Consider the following 12,952-nt stretch of genomic DNA (forward strand, 5'->3'; position numbering starts at 1 on the left):
TTTGTTTATATTTTAATTTATTAATTTTGTTTTATATTTAATTTTATTTCACATATTATATAATGCTATATCATGATGTATTTCTAGTTTATACACAAAGTATTTTTTGGTTCTCAAATATTTATTTCCTGGTTTTACAAATCCATTGTTATTAAAGGAAAAGAGGTTCACTTTTTACAAAATATATATAAAAGACTGTTAATTATCAAACTCAAGATTTAGCTGCACAAAATAATGATAGTCATTAACTCTTTTACATGTGACATTATAATTTATAAAAAAATATTCACCACTTTCTTTTCAGCATCTTCTAGCTATTCTTTCATATTTTTGCTAAGTTCTTCTATTGGTGGATATTTCTTTCATCTGATAGCCAATATTTTCAATTTGAAAGCATGATTACATACGTTTTGTTCTCAAAATGTGTAATGTTTGTACAGCAATCTTGTTATTGTGCTCTTCTAGAACTTTGCTCATTTACAAAACATTTTCTGCTTTCTTTTTTAACTAAGACTTTACTGGGTGTGTTTGTTTCCTTATAGCAGGTGTTCTTATGTTGCTGCTATTTATTGCTATAATTTAACACCGCACATTTTCATGTAGGCTTGGTATTATTATGTCATGACTATCTTTTAACAGAGTTGATCAGAGTACTGTTAACAATCAGTAACAACTGCTGGTGGGTTTTTAGTTTAACATGGAGCAGAAAGCAGAAGCTCTCCTTTCTTCACATATTTATTGAGTGGTCCAGGTTCGTAAAATTGAATGTAGTTACATTTAGCCATTCACAGCTTAACTGGTGCTAGAAGGAAACTTGCACTCAGTATACTTTTATTCGATTCACTGAGGGTTTTTTGGGTGATTTTGCGTTTTTGTTCCAAAGCAAGCAGAAGATTTTTTGCAAGTAAGCAGGAGCTGGAGCTTGAGGAGCAAGATTTTAGTCCAAACACTACAAGTTTTGAGATGAAAGAGATGAAGTCTTGCTCCAGGTTCCTCTTGTTTTCAGGTTAATTTGGGTTTTCTAAAATTTTCCTTTGGCGTTTTTATGGTTGTTTACTGTCTGTGATGAACTGCAACAGACTTCTCCATTATTTACTGCGACTATTTATAATTTGCTGCAGATAGACTTTCCTTATTGCAATGTGATAAAGGTATAAGAGAATGAATGAATTTAAGGAAGACAAATTATCAGTATTTCTTAGTCGTTTTATTGTTCATGGTGTGGGTTGTCCTAAGAATTTATTTTACTATATTCAGATTGAAATGCTAAATGTGTTTTCACTTTTTTTTATGCTAAAATCTTTCAGAAAAAGAAGATGCTGTCACTCAGACAGAGGAGGAAACAGCTGGGGAAGAGGAGGAAAATATGAGCTGGGCGGACGACAATTAATTTCTTTTTCTTTTTGATTTAGTTCATTTCTTTTAATTTTTTTTACATTTATAAAGTTTTTATTTTGTTCAGTGTATGGAAAATCTTTATATTAAAGAAGAGTTTTTACTTTGTAAATGGACTAATTTCAAATTTTTCTTACGTGATAAAACAAGAAGACCATTCTTGTGGTAAAGTTACTTTTCTGTGAAGTTGAATTAAAGTTTGTGGGAAGGACCAAGTAGAAGATTATCAGACAAAATTTTGATTCAACTGTGTTCCCTTACAACATAGCTGAGTTGTAAAGGAAGATTTTACTTATATTCTTGTTTTCTATTTTTACTGTTTAACAACATGGATGATGGCTACTTGTGTCAATCACCCAAGAATAAATACCAGAATTTATTATAGCAATGAGCTTGAGGAGAGAGAGGGATGAGGATTATGGTGTAGTAACATCTGCAGGAGGTGAGAGTGAGAAATTAGAAAAGTTACATCCAATATACACATATACATGTCATTTTAAAGAAATTACCATATTGTGAAAAAGTTAATTATTTTCCATAATGTAATGATAAAATTAAACTCATAGATTCATTACACATCAACTGAAATATTTCAGGTCTGTTATTGTTTTAATACTGATGATTTTGGCATACAGCTCATGAAAACCCAAAATCCCGCTCTGAAAAAATTAGCATAACATGAAAAGGTTCTCTGAATGAGCAATTAACCTCATTATCTGAATCAACAATGTAACTCTAAACACCTGCAAAAGATTCCTGAGGCTTTAAAAAACTCCCAGCCTGGTTCATTACTCAAAAGTGCAATCATGGGTCAGACTGCTGACCTTACTGCTATAAAGAAGGTCATCAGCCTATTCGTTCAATTTCTGAATGAATAGGCTGTTCCCAGAGTGCTGCATCAAGGCACCTCCGTGGGAAGGAAAAAGTGTGTCAGAAAACGCTGCACAATGAGACGAGGTTACCGGACCCTGAGGAAGATGGTGGAGAAGGACCAATTCCAGACCTTGGGGGAAGCAGTGGACTGAGTCTGGAGAGGAAACATCCAGAGCCACCATGCACAGGTGTGTGCAGGAAATGGGCTACAGGTGCCACCTTCCCCAGGTCAAAGGTCAAGCCACTTTTGAACCAGAAACAGCGGTAGATGTGCCTGACCTTAGCTACAGAGAAGCAGCATTGGACTGTTGCTCAGTGGTCCAAAGTACTTTTTTCGGATGAAAGCAAATTTTGCATGTCATTCAGAATCAAGGTGCCAGAATCTGGAGGAAGACTGGGGAGAAGGAAATGCCAGAAGGCCAGAAGTCCAGTGTCAAGTACCCACAGTCAGTCCACAGTCAGTGATGGTCTGGGGAGCCATGTCAGCTGCTGGTGTTGGTCCACTGGTTTTATCAAGGGCAGGTCAATGCAGCAGCTATCAGGAGGTTTTTATTAAAATCTAATTCTTAATTCAGATATGTGGAAATATAATATTGAGTATCCATAATTATGTTTTAGATGGCTTAAGTTATCATAATTGATATTTCTCTGTAACATGACAGAAGAGGTGGTATTATTTGAGATATCTTGAAATGAATATTAACTCTTAAAAATGAAATTTAAGAAATATTGAATTATTGCTTTTATTAGTTGGAATGTAATTCAAATGTTTTAACCTTTCTAAATAGTGAAAAATAAATTTTTTTCTAGAATATAAAATTTGTAGAAATCAATAATTCCATATAGTTACAGAAAATCCCATTTATGTTAAAGTGGTTTGCCATAAAACAACATTCTGCAGGCAACTGTTTTGATAGTGTAATGGCGCACAGAGGATTTACAGGTCTTTTTAATTTAGATATTAAAAATGTAATTACAACTAGTCATATGCATTTTCACATGTTTTAAAGAAAAGTGTAATTTTTTTTCAAGTCAAAATGTATTTGTAATTACTGATACTCAGACTAAACCGAATTTATGTTAAATTTGCTTTCCATAAAGCATAATATTCTGCATGCAACTGTTTGGACAGCTTACTGGCAGCACATGAAAGCTTAAATGCAACTCTTAATTTAGATATTAATGTAATTGTGAATAATCATAAGTATTTCGAGTTATTTTAAATAAAAATGTAGTTTTGTAAAGTCAAAGTGCACTTTTAGATATCTGGATATAATTAGTTATAGTTGGACAAAACAGAATTTATATTAAAACGGCCTGCCGTATCGATGTTTATGCTTTTATCTTCAGAGATGGCGCCGAGCAACTGCGTAAGACGTAAACGTCCCACAACGTCATACGCAGTGAGGTTGGTTCCAAAGCGGTCATTGGTTGAATTATATTCATCTTTGTATCTTTTAAACCCATTGGTTGATTGGCTTCTCTAACGTTCTCCCGACAGTGAATTGAATCAGTCTTTCACAGACCCACTTTGAGCACAGTTGCCGTACTCAGAGTTTTCAACCAACCTTCCAAACGTTAGGAGACGTGTATTGGAACAGCTATCAACCATATTCCGCTGATTCACCGAGTGCAGGAAGCTATTTCCGTCGAGGTAAGTTTTTTAAAATATGTTTTATAAAAACGTTATGACGTTGAGTTTGTAAAAATACAGCTTTTTATTATGGTCAAAATATGAGGTACTGCACAATTATGTAGCCTTAGTGTAGCTATTGTCATTTCTGCTGCTAACGTGAATAATTATAAGCCTGGAATCGTTCCTAAACGTTACGTTACGATATGGACTGATGGTAAGCTTCCCGCGTGAAAATATGTTCACCTGTGTCGGGAGCGCGCTTGCAGCCAGAAGGGCAGATCGTTAATTTCATGTGCTGATCGATTTTTTCTGTAAAACAACTCAATAATCATGACAAAGTTGTAACATTTAGTTAATCGCAGCTGCTATTTAAAAAAGAAGCATAACAGATTTGTAAAATAAGTAAATGAGGTCTTGTGTGGAGGTCTTCTAAGCCATTTTCGCACTGCACGAACGGGTTGAAAGTAGGACCGACCGTGTTGCATAGAACTTCCGACCTGGTTCCACCGAACTTCTTGGAACCACATAGCTGAGGTTCCAATCGGACAGAACAAGTGGGGCTGCTTTAGAATCAGCAGCTATTGGTTTACAGCCAGTCGTAGTTGTTTTGCAGTCAGCCGTGATCGGTTCTAGCAGGCTCTCACTAACTGTTTTTACTGTATTTGTAAAGAGCGCTCTTTTTAATTCATTAATTAATATTATTATTTTTAATTTGCGATGATTCTTCTCAATATCTTGGTGACTTGGTCCTATGATGAGATATTTTTTCCTCCGCTCGCTTACTCCCTGATGAACAAATACAGAAGCTAGATCGGTCAACAAGCAATCAGTTTCCCGCCGCATTTTTTTCAGAGTTATTAGGGAAACCATATATTTTAGCTGACTGAAATAATCTGTTACCCTCTATTTCATAGGAACAAATTAATTTTACAGCAAGTCTTTAACTTTGTTATCCTCTCATCAATAAGTCCAGACAATTTAGTAACATTTGCTCTTTATTTACCAGAGTTATGCGGAGGGAACCATATATTTAGTTGCCTCAAATATGTTCACCTAAAAAAAATTAGGCTATTTCAGGTGGCTAAAATACTTGGTTCACCCTCATAACTTTGTCAAATAAAGAGCAAATGTTTTCAAACTTGCATGATTTAATCTTAGTGATTAAAGGAATAAACACAGTTATACACTTTCAATTAAACGTGTACTTTAATATCTGCAGAAATGTGAAGGGTGTACTCACTTTTATGATGCATTATAAAATTTATATTGCTATAATTATCAATAATATCAATTCTTTCCACTGAATTCTTTCATGTTGAAATGTAGATGCCTCGAGGAAAGTCCCATCGCCGATCCGAAGCTGCAAGAAGAAGGGTAGAAGTAGTTCGAATTGGGCGTGTAGGGATACCAATGCTTCTAGTGATTTTGTTTCACGTGAGTGTTTAATTATATTATTTAAATTGAATGCCTTATTTGTATGTCACATGAAGTATCCAGAGTACATATTTTATATTTTATATATTCTTTCATTATGTTTTTAATAGGGCGTGCACCGGCTGGCGCCATTCTGTGAATAAATGGCCAGCTAGTGAAGTGACCAACCACTGTCACAAGCTGGTCATTCCTGAGGGTTGCCCTGATAAGAAAGTAAGTACAATGTGCAATGATTTCAAATAGAATATGTAGGCATAGTTCTTATGTTGCTGTGTTTTGTACTATTTTAGTTTGTCCTTCTCATCGGAGCATCCCATTTGCGGTCCTTTGCGGACGGCATTGTTGAGATGCCAAGTGGCTGCTTACAGTTGGCTTCATGTCTACCCCTGGAGCCTGTGCAGCTGACTTGCGTTTTGAGGTAATGAAAGCCAATGTACCTCGGGAGCCTGACGCTGTCTGCATCATGGCTCCGTCAAACAACCTTACGGCCAGTCGCCATCCAGAAGAAGCCGGACAGGAATTGAGCGGTACCTGTTGACCGTCTGTAGTCGTTGGCCTAAGGTGGGCACTGTTGTTGATTAAAAACCAGTGTTCTCAATCCCAGTTCACAGATACCACTGCTCTGCATGTTTAGAAATTTCCCTTCTGCTACACATATAAAGCATGCAGAGCAATAGTCTTTGAGGACTGGAATGTAGAAACAGTGATATAAACATCAACTTTTTAATTATTTTCTAGGTCTTTGATATAAATTTCTAAATCGGTTATTTATTGTAGGTTTTTGTACCGGCTTTGTCCCCCGCTTGACTGAGTCCAGAGAGAAGCAGAACTTGTTCCAGCAAGAATTCCACCGCAGGTCGGCAAAGCTAGGTAGGTAGTAAATATTGATAATTCTGTCTTTGGTTGGTAAATGTATTGCAACTTTTTCATTTTATCTTGGTGATTTGGTGTTTGCAAAATGTAATTTATTTTGTCATTATGTTGTCAGGGATTCCCTATTTTCCACTGCTGACCACTTTCCTCTGGACCGTCTCACTCTGTGGTGTCGTGATGGCGTAAGTACATTTTCATTTTAACACAGTAAGCAACAAATTTGCATTAATATGAAGTATTAATTTGATCTCTGATTACTGTTTAAATGTGCAGATCCACCTTAGCGATGACCACGGGATGCACATCCTCAGGAATCTGATTTGGAATGCTGGCTATCAGTTCCTGGAGTTGTCAGCACCAAAGCCACTGGTGCAGAGTCAGGCAACTCGTCCGTATAAACCGAGGTTTGTGCCCCGTGTGGTAGTGAAGGGAGTGGAGAGTCCTCGTCGTTCTCCTCCTTCTCCACACCCTTCTGAGTGGACACTCGTGAGATCCGGCAGGAAGGTATTAATCTTTTATTGGCTTGCAATGAAAGAAAGGTGTTCCTTCAACTATTGATAGTCATCCTAAAAGTCTAATATGTGCTCTACCTTTACAGAGGAACCACTCGGGGGAATTGGACTCTTTCTCTGATTCACCCAAGAAAAGAGTGGTTCATTACCAAGTTTGTGAAGCTTGTAGCTATTCATGAAATGTAATTGTCAATGTCACTGGTATCTTAATAATTAAATTTTTGCTTTTATAGAGCGATGGGACTCCTGTGGTTTTGAAGGAATGTTTCATCCAATTAAATCCTGTCCGTTTCTCACCCGCTATCTTGGTTGCCATGGAGACAGTCTCTCCATCGGCTCTTCCAGATGTTCACACAGGCACCGAGGTAATTTGCAGAATACTCCAACTACTAACATTCTTAGTATCTTATTTTATAAATAACACAAACTCCCAATATTCTTTGCGGTGTTGTAGTCAAAGCCTGTGGAACATAAACAGAAACCAGCTGTCCCAAAGAGAAGGCGTGTGACACAGGAGGTTTGTACAAGCATAAGCTAATTTATCATTTCTAGTACAGATTATTTTATTTAACTGTTTGTTTCTTTATTTTTCTTTTAGGTTTCAGTTGCATCACGTGTGACTCCTGTCAGAGGCGTTGAATGTGTGCCGCCTGAAAACACTGTAAGTGTTTTTCACATTAAGGTTAAATGTGTAATTTAGAATGAATTACTAAGTGTTTTATTGAAAACATTTGACATTGCATCTTTGTTGATTTTGTGCCAAATCAGCTTGATATGTTTTTTGTGTCATTTATTTGTAGGTCAAGCTTACGCTGCAACCTGCTTGTCCTCGGGAGGCGTCTGACTGTCCTGGTGTGGGGTGCGTCTGTCCTTTGGAGGTTCCTGCTGGCCAGGGGGTTTGTATAATGTGTTCCACAGTGTGTATTAATAAATAAAAAATGTTGTGTGAGTGTTGTTCTTTTCAGTCTACAATTTTCATAACGTATACAATTTTCTAATTTTTGACATTTCAAATATTGTTGGAAGTTTATTTTATTCTTTTGCAGTAACAATTTGGTATCTTTCCTGTTGTAAATACTGAGTTAATGGATCAGAGGAGGTGGTATTTTACTGTAAATGAGTGGTTCAAAGCAAAAACAATGTTGTTAGCTTCTCTGCTTGCATGGATATCACAGCTAAGAGCTACATAGACTGTGTACAATTTCCAAATCTTTCTTAGAAGTTTTTTTTGACAATACTCTTAGTAACATCATTGGAGTTTTAACATTAATACTTTAAAAGGAATTTAAATAGAATCTACTTCAATTTTATTGTTTTCTAGGTTTTATAAAAAGAATAATAAAAGTATCAAAATAAATGCAGACAGCAGTAAAAATAATTAAATTTCTCTACAGCACCCTCTGATGGTTCACAGAAAATATAGCAGGTTATGTAATCTCATGGCAATCCATAATTGTGCAAAAGAGCTAGTTTAAAATGTATTTACTTAATTCTTAACATTTTAGTGTAATACAATTCAGAGCAAAAATAATGTGTTTACCTTTTCTGCTAGCATGAATATCTAGAGGAAAAGTATTTTTGAATTTAGCATCCTGCAAGTAACATAAAGGAAATTTGGTGGGATAGCATGCTAAATGAGTTTCAGTATTATAAAAAAAATCTCTTCATAGATTTGTAATATACATTATATTTGGCAGAGAAGCAGACTGCATGAATTACCTTTACCAAATGAGGATGTAGAGATGTCATGTTTTTCACATTTTCACTCTAGATGCCTGAGATGGGTGACTTCAAGTGCACACAGACATCACCCAAAGGTCAGGCTGCTAACCCCGTTGTTTGCAGGTGTTCAGAGGGGTTTCCACCGTCTCTTGTTCCAGGGACATATCTTGGTACTAATCAGACTAGTCCTGATACCTTGATGTCATGTAGTGTTACAGCAGCCATAAAACACCACATTTCTCCCATTTGTACCTGGAAGACTGTGAATGTAGATGAAGTCCGAGTAGAGGGTCAGAAGTTGGCAGGATATATTGCGCGAGAAAGACCAAGCACAGGTTCAAAACCAGAGTTGTGCAAGCTGGTTCAAAATCAGGCTATTTTGGTCGACATTGGAAAGTAGGTCTTGGCGATATGGTAAACGGGACATTTGATCTCAACCAGGAGGGGAACTGTATGAGCTATTGCAAGTGTATTTAATGAGAAACGGAATGTGTATCTTTGGTCTTCGTGATGCAACCACCTTGGTCATCCAGCATGGAGAGTACTTTGCTGTTGCGGATTTTGGAACACGGAATTCAGAGGGTTTAGCATCAGAATCTGGCACGCCTGTTGTCGTATTTAACACATGTTTAAATGATTTAATGGTTCACTTGAACAAACTTAGGGAATCATTACATGCAACTGAGTTTTCACTCTGCGGTATTTCTGTCAAAGAGTTGTCCAGTAACATGGACGCATCTGGAGCACTGACTGAGGACATGCACGTAACAGATGCGTGCCATGCTTCCAGTAGCCATGTTGCATCAGTCAGTGGGTCATTTCATCAGGGCGATGCTCGTTTTACATATAGCGGACTTCAGTGTGCAGCCATTAGTCTTGTTGCTTTAACAAAGCACACACTGAAAAGCGTTTGTTCATGGAATGCTGACATACTGGACGATGTACTGACTGTTGGTGATAAACTGTACACATCTTTGCATGACAGCAATTTAATCAGTACTGGACATGAGCTTCTTTGTATTCCAGACTTGCCTAAAATATTAGTGTTGATGGACAGCATTTGAATGTTTTTATGGAAATTATGCTTCTGGAGATGTTGATATAGTAGAAGGAGAGTTAATTGACAATGGTGTGTATACTACTCTCTGGGATGGATTGAGTAAGATTTGTGGAAGGTATGAAGCATGCTTTGTGACATTATGTGGGAGTACTTGTGCCCTTATCGGTCATAATGGACGTTATGCTCTTGTAGACTCCCATGCAAGAAACCACGAGGGGATGATAGATGCACATGGGAAGAGCGTTGTTCTCCACTTTAATTCTCTTGATGATGTCTTTGCTCATCTTACCAGGTTTTCTGGTGAACTGAATGTACATCCCAGGGTATTTGAGATCAGTGGAGTTGAAATTGTTCAGATTGACTCAAGTAGCAGCACATGTAAACATGTAGCTGCTGTGCCAAGTAGTAGTCCTCTTTCTGAACAGAGCCATGTGGATATGCAGGATTCTTATGTAGAGCATCCATTTGTTCTTCAAACATCAAACGGGGATGATGGTGATGACGATGTGGTTGTTACTCATGTCCAAAATAAGAAATTGTATTTTAACCCCATCTCTGTAGAGATTGCATGGTCACTTTGTGGAAAGTTGAATGTTGAGTTTGAACGGGCAAATTATGTATCTTATGTAGTTGGTGAACTTGGTCTGCCATGTATGACAGAAAAAATAGTTGGTGATGGAAACTGCTTTTTTAGAGCACTTAGTCAGGCCATCAGTGGCACTCAAAAATCTCATCGTAAAATTCGGCTTGCTGTTGTAAACCAGTTACAAAGAAATTCGGACTCGTATGATAGTATTTTAAGAAGTGAGTATTCTTCCATATCACAATATATTGCCATTTCAAGGATGCAGTATGTTGGCAGCTGGGCAACTGAAGTAGAGATTCAAGCTGCAGCTGATTATTTTGGTGTTAATATTTTCACATTTTGCGATGATAAATGGCTTGAATACAGTTGTCTGAGTAGTTTGACAAATCACGGTATCTATCTGCAAAATATTAGTGGAAATCATTATGAGACGGTTGTTTGTGTGAAGCAGCCTAACTCACAAACATGTTATGGTTATTGCATGAAAAGTGATCTTTCTGGGGGGCATAAAACTCGGCAAGCTAAAACGGAACCAAATACTGCACATATAATGAAAACTGAGACTTCTATTGAAGATGAGTGTGTGGGTATTTTACAAGATAACCAAAAACTTTACTATTTACTCCTCTTTCTGAAGGTAATGCTAGAACTTTGTGTAAGAACTTCAAAATAGACTTTGAAGAACATAATTTCCAAAAAGTAATATTGCGTGGGCCTTTGGGAAATGTGTGTAAGACTAAAAATATTGTAAATGACGGTAACAGTTTTTTCAGAGCTGTAGCTTATGCACTTAGTGGTTCTGAGAAAAATCACCGTAAAATTAGACTTTCTGTTATTTCACACATGACCAATAATAGAGAAGAATGCGAAAAAAGTTTGACTAAAGATTTTATTTCTGTGACAGAATATGTTAAACAGTCACAGATGAAGTATGTGGGTCACTGTGCTACTGAAATTGAGTTTAAATGTGCCGCCAATATGTTAGGATTGGATATATGTGTATTTAATGGCACACAGTGGACCAAATATAGTTCAAAGAGTATACATTTAACCAATGAAGCTATTTATTTGCAAAAACTTAATGAGCATTTTGATGCTGTTATTTGTGCAAAGCAGGGTGATAAAGACTCTTGCTTTGAACTTTGTGGAGAAAATGTTTTGTTAAAAACCCAACATATGGATACAAGATCTTCACAAGGTCAGAAAAATGCAAAGAAACTTGTTTTAAGTGGTAAAGCAAATTACAGTTTTTCAATGTACTTAAGACATAACAAGAATGAGAGACAAGCCATTAAATATAGAAGTCAAATGATACATAGGCAAAAATTAAAATCTAATCAAAGAAATTTGTATAAGACAAATTTGCTATACAAGGAACAAAAAAAAATTGGACGAGAAATAAATATCGTGAAGATGAGATTTACAAAGTAAAGATTAAGCAATTAAGCATTACAAAATATAATGAAGATGAATGTCACAGAGAAAAGTGAAACAGTTAAGTAGAAAACAATATCTTAATCCACAGCATAAGAATCACATAATATCACAAGTAGAGCTAAAAGACAAGAAATTAAAATCAAGTCAAATGAGTTTGATTTTGTTGTTGAGCGATTTTTGGACAAAGTAAAAGAGGGGCCCAATTTTGTGTGTTGCGTATGCTTTCGGTTGTTATTCAAACATCAGGTGTTAAATTGTTGTAAAGATTCTTACAGGAAAACTAAAGAAATGTTTTTAATTGCAGATAAATGTATACATGATGATTATCTGCATAGATGTAACAGTGCGTGCATATCACAATGCAATCTTAAAACCTGTCGAAATAAGTTGTATATCTGTTATTGTTGTCATTATAAAATTAGCAGAGGTCAAATGCCACCAGAAAGTTCATGCAATAATTTGACAGTTGATCCCATCCCACATGAGTTGGCATGCTTGAATACTCTGGAGCAACATTTAATAGCTTTACATATACCGTTTATGAAAATGTTGGCGTTGCCGAAAGGTGGGCAAAATGGAGTTCACGGTCCAGTTACATGTGTCCCTGCAAATATTGTAGAAACATGCAGTCTGCTACCTCGTAGCAATATGGAGGGGTCTTTGTTACCTGTTAAGTTAAAGCGTAAATTGACGTATAAAGGTCATTATGATTATCAGTATGTTGACACATTACATGTCCAGGAAGCTCTTTGGTACTTGAAACATTGTAACTTTCATTATAAAGATGTAGAGTTCAATGAATCTTGGATCAATAAGTTTTCTCGAGAAGAAAATAGTTCTGTTTTAAAGAATGAAAGTGTTAAAGAAGATGAGGACATGTCCATAGATGAAAATGATGATGACCTTTTACATGACAGACAGCAACACTGTATGTTTCAGGACAGTTGTCTTATGCCGGTAGATATAGGCCAAGAAGCTTTGGATGTGTATGTTGATAATGTGTTAAATGTAGCGCCAGGTGAAAATAATAACCCCATAAAACTGCTTTCTGATTTAACCAATGAAGCAAAATGTTTCCCTGTATTGTTTCCATCTGGTTTTAACACATACCATGAAAAGCGGCAATATCGTTTGACTTTGAGTCGTTATTTTAATAACCGACTTCTTCATGCCGATGGTAGATTTGCGCGTAATGTGGAATATATATTCTTTGCACAGTACATGTCAGAACTGGAACAGGTTGTGTCTAAAGTATCAATAGCTTTACGTAAAGGAACAAGTTCTACATCTCAAAATATTACTGAGGTTTTGAAGGATGAAAATTCTTTAAATAAGTTGTTGGAATTTGATGAGGGATATCGCTTCTTGAAACCCATTCGAGGCACACCTGCTTTCTGGCAGTCGGCTCAACGCGACTTGCTAGC

The 12,952-nt window shown here is 36.4% G+C and overlaps 1 pseudogene; it reads left to right on the forward strand.

Moving 5' to 3' along the window:
• Window positions 1–5,230: 5,230 nt before the first annotated feature.
• LOC145550670 (uncharacterized) lies at window positions 5,231–7,667 on the forward strand (annotated as a pseudogene).
• The last annotated feature ends 5,285 nt before the right edge of the window (window positions 7,668–12,952 follow it).

This window comes from Poecilia reticulata, unplaced genomic scaffold (assembly GCF_904066995.2).
Source record: "Poecilia reticulata unplaced genomic scaffold, P_reticulata-male-v2 Scaffold_145, whole genome shotgun sequence".
NCBI lineage: Eukaryota > Metazoa > Chordata > Actinopteri > Cyprinodontiformes > Poeciliidae > Poecilia > Poecilia reticulata.